Raw genomic sequence first — 8,544 nt, 5'->3', positions numbered from 1 at the left:
GTTTTTTTCCACATCATAATAGTTTTATTAAAATAAGCAAGCACAACACATAGACATGAGCAGATGGAGGAAGAAAAAATAGTGATCATCTTAGTTTGAACAATGTAAAATCACTCCACTTTGGGTGACAGAAACCCCACCCATAACCTGGCCTCCTTCATGCTCAGAAACTACTTTCTTAAACTAGATAAACTGGGTGTAACCAGCTTAACCATTCCACTTTCAAAACATGCAAAGAGTACTAAAGCATCATCATTTGAGGGACCTTAATTCACTTTAATTTATATCATGACTTTAACATGCATAGATTTCACCTAGATATAAATGTAAAGTCTTCAACATGGTGAAACCTGTGTAAACACACTACTGATGCAGATTTTTCAATGTGGCCAAACCAGTGTAGACTCATTACATCATGGCCCCAAAACCATAGTAACCACCCCAATACATAATACATGAGGAGAGAGACTCCCAGACCAAATATACAATCTTTCCATTTGGAAAGACACAGGCCCAGTCCTCTCTGGATGACTCCCACTTCACATGGAGCATTCTCTTTGCTTATTCTGTAAGTTTCTTAACAAAAATTTTCTTTGAGTAAGTGAGAAGTAATATTGCCCTGCAATAGCTTTATATCACTTATAATGCTAAGAAAATATATCTGCATATGATTATAATTTTAATTATTAAATATATGTCCCCTAGTACCTTGTATCACACTTTTAAATAATATTACAACCTTGAAAGTACAGATATTTAAATTGAAATATTTACAGATCCCAAACCCGGAATGAACCACACGAGACACTGGCTGCAAAAAGCAGGAGGCGTTTATTCTCACACAGGCGCCTGCGGGTGCACAGCAAAACCTCAGCCGGAGCTTCGATGAGCTGGCACACCGGGCTTTGGGGTATAGATCTTTTATATGGAACAGGTGGGTTAGGTCTTAGCTTAGCACAGCAACAGCCTTCCTATTGGTCCCTCTGAATTCAGCAGTTGAGTCACCTAGGGGGGTAAACTTGTTTTTCAACTTTTTGTTCTCAGAAAAACCATAAAATTGCATTCTGTCCTTTCAGTTCCTGTTTTTAAACCTAGTTCTCAAGTTTAACCAGTAGGACTGTCTAAAAGGAACATCTTGTGATAGGGGGCCCGTTAGGGTTATCTACATGGAACATCTTGTGGTAACATTGTGCAACACCTGAGGTGCTACATGCTGCTGGAGGGGTTTTGACATGGGGGTTGGGTGAGGGAACATCTTGCAGCTTCAGGGCACAGGGGTTAGTTTTCCTAATGTTGGGCCTGGGGCCTTGGGGTCCTTCATTCCCCTTTTTTTTTTTTATATCATGGATATAATTTTATATCCATTGACCCATCTGCTCGGATTCCAGCATTATTTTAGCTGACGGCTCAGCATACTGGTTGGGGGTTGGTATTTACTATTAATCTAATTTTGAATAGGACCCCAGGGTCATAGGCAGTTTTATGATATACTCTCAGGCCCCATTGTTTTTTTTTTTTTTTTTATCCAATCTTTTGATGCTTTGCCTGCCTGAGTAAAGGTAATGTTTAAGGGGTTGCAGGCAAATGCGGTACATGGCCCTGCCCCGTACCATTTCAGGCTCCTGCAAGAGTCGGCAGAAAGTGGGGGATCCTGTTTTGTTTTTTTTTTTTTTTTTTTTAAATTATATTTTTTGTCCCCGATAATACTTGTCATGTCTGGCTCACAGATTGGTTGGGGTTAACTGATATGGGGAAGACACAGCACAAAGCAAGAAAAATTAACAGCGAGTGAGTCTTATCTTTAGCGGATTTTGGGTACGTTGCAACTTCCATTCTGGATCCGGAGAGGTGTCTGCGGACTCCTGTGGATGTGCAGTCTTCACGTGGGAAGCATGGATCTAAGCAGCGATGCCGTCCACTTTGAGTGCAGTAGGAGTGGTCAGCAGGATAGTGTAGGGTCCTTTCCACCGCGGTTCGAGGTTCCTGCTCTGGTGCCTGCGTACCCAGACGGTATCTCCGACCTTGAAGGGATGTGGCAGCAAGGGGGTTTTAAGTTCCTCTTTGTATGCTGCGGCTAGAGGCTTCCAGACCTCGTTCTGGACCAATTGCAAAGCATGCAAATGAGTCTGCATAGATGGGGTGAGGGAGGCATAGGTTTTAGTTTTATAAAAGTTAATAGCGGGAGGTGGGGCACCGTACAGGATTTTAAATGGGGTTAGTCCATGTGGGCCTGGGGTGTTTTGGGCCCCATACAAGACTAAAGGTAGGAGTTGTACCCAGTCTCTAGTGCCAGTTTTAAGTGTCAATTTAGTTAAAGTTTTTTTAATGGTTTTATTTACCTTTTTTACCTGTCCTGAACTTTGGGGTCTATAACCATAATGTAATTTTTAATTAATCTCTAATGTATTGGCTACCGCCTGACTTACCTGGGAGACGAAGGCAGGCCCATTAAATGTTTTTTTTTTTGTCCTCATTATCAGGATCAAATGGAGTAAACCTCCGATAAGCCTCTTTTAATTTTTTTAAGAAGGCTGTCGGAGTTTTCTCTGACCCCTGGATAGTCTGTCTTACCTGAGCCAAATTGGTGGGCTGTCGCCCTGCTCCATGGAGACCCCCCTGCTCCATGGAGACCCGCTATGAGTAACTGGCGATAGAGATGTAGGTGGTTCTCACCTGCTTCAGTTGCATAGTCCCAGTTTGGCCGGGTTAAAGGAAAAGCTTCGTTAATCAAATTTGTGAGTTGGGTGGGGCGCCCGTCGTCCCCTGGCACATTTTTGCGAGCTTTCAAAAGAGCCTTTTGTTTTTTCTCTGTGTCTAATAGAGAAATCTTTAATTTTGCTACTTAGGGCTGGATAACCATATTAGCAAACATCAAGTCTACCTGTGTTGTCTAGAAATAAAAGTCTTAGACTAAAACTATTTTAGTAGTTTCTTTGACAGTTATCAGGCATTTCTGTCTAAGAATCTTTCTTGTAGCCTTTAGTTTATTTATTTATGGAAGTTATATTTAATTATTATTATTATTTAAGATGTCCAGGAACAGCTGTGCTTTGGCTTTGACTGTCTTTGCTAAGTGTTTAAGATGAAGCAAGTCAAACTGACTTTTGTTTCTACCTATTGTTTACAGTCAGCTGAGTTATCCTGGGAGTCCTCGGGAACTTCATAGCAGTTTTTCAGTTCTGCTAGTGCCATTTGCGCTAGGATGGGTCCAGGCCTTGTTTGACCATATGGCTTCCCTCAGAAGTATCAGGGATGTCTCCCTTTTTTAATGACCCTCCTCTTTACAGCAAATGTACCCTTTGGCTTTCTGTCCTCCACTGGTCTCATTAATCTCCCTGCTCAGGAGGTTATGTGGCCTAGAGTTGCTGAGCCCTTTGGAGAAGTCTCCTATTCCCTGATTCAGACTGACTCAGAGGGCAAGAGCCAAATATTGGTTTTTTTGGCCCTTTTAATTTAACTAATTTTAAAAACTTGATCTTAAACATCTAGCAAATAAGTTAACAGCCTTATATTAAGAGCACTGGGCTTTAATGTCTATCTCTCTATCCTGTAGGTGATAACTCTTTATCTTATGTTGACCCAGGTTGTGTTCTTAAAGCAATACCTCTTTAGAATATTAATAGGCAATCTTTAAACCATCTATAAGCAAATTACAAAACAAAACTAACTAGGGTAAAAACATATTTAGCTTATATAATAGCTACCTTGAATTCTGGCAAGGTTATACATCATAATTTTCTGTTTGAGATCCTAGTAATCTTGGCAAAAACCTACTTTTGGACACAACTTTAACTGTACTGAAATCTGGCTTACTTTTTTTATAGCCATTTTTACATGTAGTGAGATGGGACAGAGCCTTATCTCAAGTAAGGCAGGGCTCTTTATAAATCTCAAGTACTATAGTTCTGAAGCTGATCATTTTACAAAGTTTACATAAATTGTTGTTTAAGTTTACATGAACATTAGCTAACACAACATAATATCACACCTAAAATATGAATTAAAGGCTGAAAGCTTTTAACTTCTTGTAGAAAAGTAGTAATGTACTTTTGTGTTTTGTAATTAAACCTTTACACAGATTAGGCTTTTATTAACTTAAAAATACATAAATTGTATCTTAGAGTAGAAAGTAACATGGAACTGTACATATCTTATTGATAACAAGTTCAGTTATAGAACACAAATGATATAATGGAATTTTTAACATTTTTTTTTTTAAGCCTAAAATTACCATACAACTTTAGAACACCAGCTTGATATAATGTTTTTTTGAAGCTTTTACCTTACAGACTTGTATACCTGGAAGATATGAACACATTAATAACACCATAATTACATAATTTTTTTTTTTGTTCACATTTTGAAACAATACTTGTAAACTTTTAAATTTAAGCAGAGTTAACATTTTATTAGGGCCTTTTTGAACACCTAGAGAAACTTATAAGTTTAATTTTGAGGACATCTTTACTTTTATCTGTTTATCCAATCTAAATTGAACCGTTTGAATCACGTGAATTAAAGATATTTGGATCTATTTTTAATTTTTTTTTTTAGGCTACCCAGTTCAAAATTGAAACTTTTAAAATTTTTTATCCCAAGTATTTAAGTTTTCTAGCATGAACTATCTGAAATCAAACTAAACAATTGTTTAAACCCAACTTTTAACTGTAAGATAGTGCAATGTTTTAGAAACCCATTTAGATACCAGATTGTTATAATAAAAAATTATTATTATTATTATTATTTTTTTTTTTTTAGACACACATTTAACTTAGATTATCTCTAAGAAACAATTAGACAACCAGATAAGAAAATATCTCTCCAGGTTTTGAACTTTTATTTAATTATGACTTTTATCAGTGGCACCATAGACTTTTCTATGAGTGGACCAGATGTTTTCACGTAAGGGCAACTATAGGTGTAAAATCAAGGGTCTCAGTGTGACTGGCTTTATTGCATTCAGTGTCCCTTTTTTTTTAAGTAAACAGAGATTAAGTAAACAGATCCTTAAGATGTAGATAAGGACCCAGGGAACTCCCCAGAGCTAAATGGCTCTGGCAGCTGCTGGGAGTCCCTTAATCCTATCTTTTACCCACAGGATCAGTTCCTTTAGTTTAGGTATTTTTTTTTTTTTTTTAACTTGTTAGTAGCCAGCTCCCAAAAAGTCCATCCTCTGCTTGCAGTTGTTTCAAGTGCTAGGCTTCCCCAAGAAAGCAGAGTGGGAACTCCTTAAAAGTCCCCTTGAGAGTGTCAAAATTTGTGACTGAAAATTTGGTTCCCATCTCTAAAGTTAATTAACATTAATTTAATAATGAGGACAGGGCTTTGAGAAAAGTCAAAGCGAGATGTCAAAGCTGTTAAATCCCCAGCAGGCATCTCTATTTGCACTCAAGCCGGTTATGGGGGGGGGAAGAAAACATTGCTTCCCTAGTCTCAGTATTTAGCCTTAGATAGAATTTATCATCCGCCTTGGGCTGCATTTCCAAGCAGCCCGACTCCAGGAAGACCCGTTCGCTTCCTGGGGTGGAGGGGCCGGGAGGAACAGGGACGGGACAGATCCGCCATACCGCCGGGTGGAATCCTCCCAGCGGACTGCGTGGATCCCACCCATGCAGGAGGGGATTCGCAGAGGTCCTGAAAGGTTAAAAGCCATGATCTGGATGGCCATGCGGCCCCGGCTGAAAGACAATTTCTGACTTTGCAAATTAGAGAGAGAGATGGAGGGACTCTTCTGGGGGCCATTTAACTTCGAGGGTGGGCCAATATTGGCCACTCCGTGGTACAGAGTGTTACCCATTTTTTTTTTTTGACTGTCACGGACAGGTTGTCTGCCCGATCTTGAACGTCTTGCCAATGATCTAGAGTTAGGCTCAAAGGGGTTGTTAGTGATTGTCCCATGTTATTCTCAGAGAGGAAATAGAGAGACAGACACAATGACACAAAAACGAAACCAAACAGTGAGATCGCTGCGCGGCTTCGGTGGAAACCGAACAAATCAGATGGCCTGGGAGAAGTTTGTACTTTTTTGTCGCCTACAAAAATGGTGTAACCCTCGGAAACACCGGGGGCCCCAAAGAAATGGACCCTTCTGATCCCTGGGACGTCTCCCAGGGTGGCAGGGGAGAAGTCCGAGTTCGTCAACTCCTTCTCAAGCTGCCTCAGAATACTAAATGACAGAACTGCCTCAGAATACTCAGAATACTAAATGACTATGCCTAGGATCATATAGTCTTACAGACGCTGCGCGGAACAAAGAACAGATAACCAACAGGACAACAAGACAGTCAGTTTGAGCTGGCCAGCTTACCTCCCAGTGATGTCGGGTGTCCTCCGGATAGGGACCGGGATCGAACCGGAACCGGGATCTTGGATCTCGGTGGAACCTCCACAATGAAATATCCACAGATCCCAAACCCGGAATGAACCACACGAGACACTGGCTGCAAAAAGCAGGAGGCGTTTATTCTCACACAGGCGCCTGCGGGTGCACAGCAAAACCTCAGCCGGAGCTTCGATGAGCTGGCACACCGGGCTTTGGGGTATAGATCTTTTATATGGAACAGGTGGGTTAGGTCTTAGCTTAGCACAGCAACAGCCTTCCTATTGGTCCCTCTGAATTCAGCAGTTGAGTCACCTAGGGGGGTAAACTTGTTTTTCAACTTTTTGTTCTCAAAAAAACCATAAAATTGCATTCTGTCCTTTCAGTTCCTGTTTTTAAACCTAGTTCTCAAGTTTAACCAGTAGGACTGTCTAAAAGGAACATCTTGTGATAGGGGGCCCGTTAGGGTTATCTACATGGAACATCTTGTGGTAACATTGTGCAACACCTGAGGTGCTACATGCTGCTGGAGGGGTTTTGACATGGGGGTTGGGTGAGGGAACATCTTGCAGCTTCAGGGCACAGGGGTTAGTTTTCCTAATGTTGGGCCTGGGGCCTTGGGGTCCTTCAAAATCTTATGTAAATACAATATAATTTGAGTACCTCCTAAAAAACAAATGTTATGCTAAATAAATCAGATTTATCAAACAAATTTATCTTCATCATCAGAACAATAACATAAAACATTACACATTTAACTTAATGTTAATATATGTTAAAAATTATATAATGAATTTAAATTATATGAAATTAAATTTTAACAAGCACTTACACTTCACCTTTGCCTGCAAATTTCCAGTGAGTGGCTAAATGTGGGATTAAAGAGTTGGCACTTCTGCCTCCAATATGCATTCATCTCCTTTGTTCTGAGTCACTTTGGATTCTAGGAACAATGTTTAATCCTACAAACATCTTGTGATGAATGAAAACTACCCCCAGGCAATAGCAACTTTCTAATGCTGGAAAAGAACCCACCTTACCAATCCTGAGATAATGATGGACAAACACACTTGATCAAGATCACCTGCTTTGGCAATTGTGAGAAGCCTCCCTAGAGGCAAAGCCATATATCTAAAACCATAACATATATTCAAGTAAGAAGGCAAAATGTAAATTTTTAAACATCACCTTTCTTCTTTGGGAAGAAAATGTAAATGGAAAAGAAAAAAATGGAAAGATTTTTATAAGGTTGTTTTAATTCAAGGAACATACAGAATAATGACAAAAGGAAAAATAATCTTGTTGAGAATCTTATCACATCTATTAGTTTCTTTTTCACCATTTTTGTGCTAACGTTTGATGGAAACGTGATAATAATAAAAGTAATTTCTCTTTTATATTGCATCATCTCTTAGAAGAAGGAGGGGAAAAAACATGCACTGAAACTAAAGAGAGTTGTATAATCTGGGAAAAAATCTTGGATTTACTCAAGTACCACTGAATCATGGCACTACTGTTACAGGGGGTATCACCCTGTAAAGTGTCTCCTGGTCAGCTTGTTTAATTGATTGTCATGAGAGAGAAATGGTAATCAGGTTAGGACCTAAGAAAGGTTAGCAACAAGTGACAAGTGTGGGCTATATGCAGGAGACATAATGAGGGACTAGTAACTTTGACTAAGACATTCTTCAGTTAAGATGTATCCTATTCTTCTAGAATCCTGTCTTTGGGGAAATTCAACTTTTACCCTAAGTGAAGCTATATATCAGGAGTCCCAAATAGAAGCCTTTTGATTCAGTATTTGAGATTAACGTTTTAATCTGGTTTAACTCAGGTCTCTTAAAAGATTGATATTATACATATAGATTTAACTGGAAAAATTTAGACTATACAGCATATACTTTATAAACATTTTCATTTATGAAATTAAATAGGCTGGTTGCAGTGGTACACCTCTAATCCCCAGCAATTTAGGAAACTGAGGCAGGAGGATTGCAAGTTTGAGGCCAGCCTCAGCAAGTTAGTGAGGTCCTAAGCAATTCAGCAATACTCTGTCTCAAAATAAAAATTAAAAAGGGCCAGGTATGTAGCTCAGTGGTAAAACACCCCTGGGCTAAATCTCCATCATCTAAATCAAACCATGTTTATTATTATTTATTTATATATTTAGGTACCAGGGGTTGAATTCTAGAAACATATATTTTATATCCATAAGATGTCATCTG

At 39.2% G+C, this 8,544-nt stretch overlaps 1 long non-coding RNA gene across 1 annotated transcript; it reads right to left on the bottom strand.

Moving 5' to 3' along the window:
* Window positions 1-812: 812 nt before the first annotated feature.
* LOC124103680 (uncharacterized) lies at window positions 813-6,944 on the bottom strand. The gene is made up of 2 exons (XR_006855254.2): window positions 6,308-6,944; window positions 813-2,126 (listed from the first exon to the last, which is right to left on the bottom strand). It is a non-coding gene; the product is annotated as an uncharacterized LOC124103680 (long non-coding RNA).
* Between the last annotated feature and the right edge of the window lie 1,600 nt (window positions 6,945-8,544).

Source organism: Marmota monax, unplaced genomic scaffold (assembly GCF_021218885.2).
Source record: "Marmota monax isolate L192 unplaced genomic scaffold, Marmota_monax_Labrador192_F-V1.1 WCK01_AAM20220418_F8-fsc00219, whole genome shotgun sequence".
Classification (NCBI taxonomy): Eukaryota; Metazoa; Chordata; class Mammalia; order Rodentia; family Sciuridae; genus Marmota; species Marmota monax.
The sequence above is the reverse complement of the archived record's forward strand: the minus strand, read 5'-3'. Positions and strand labels throughout refer to the sequence as shown.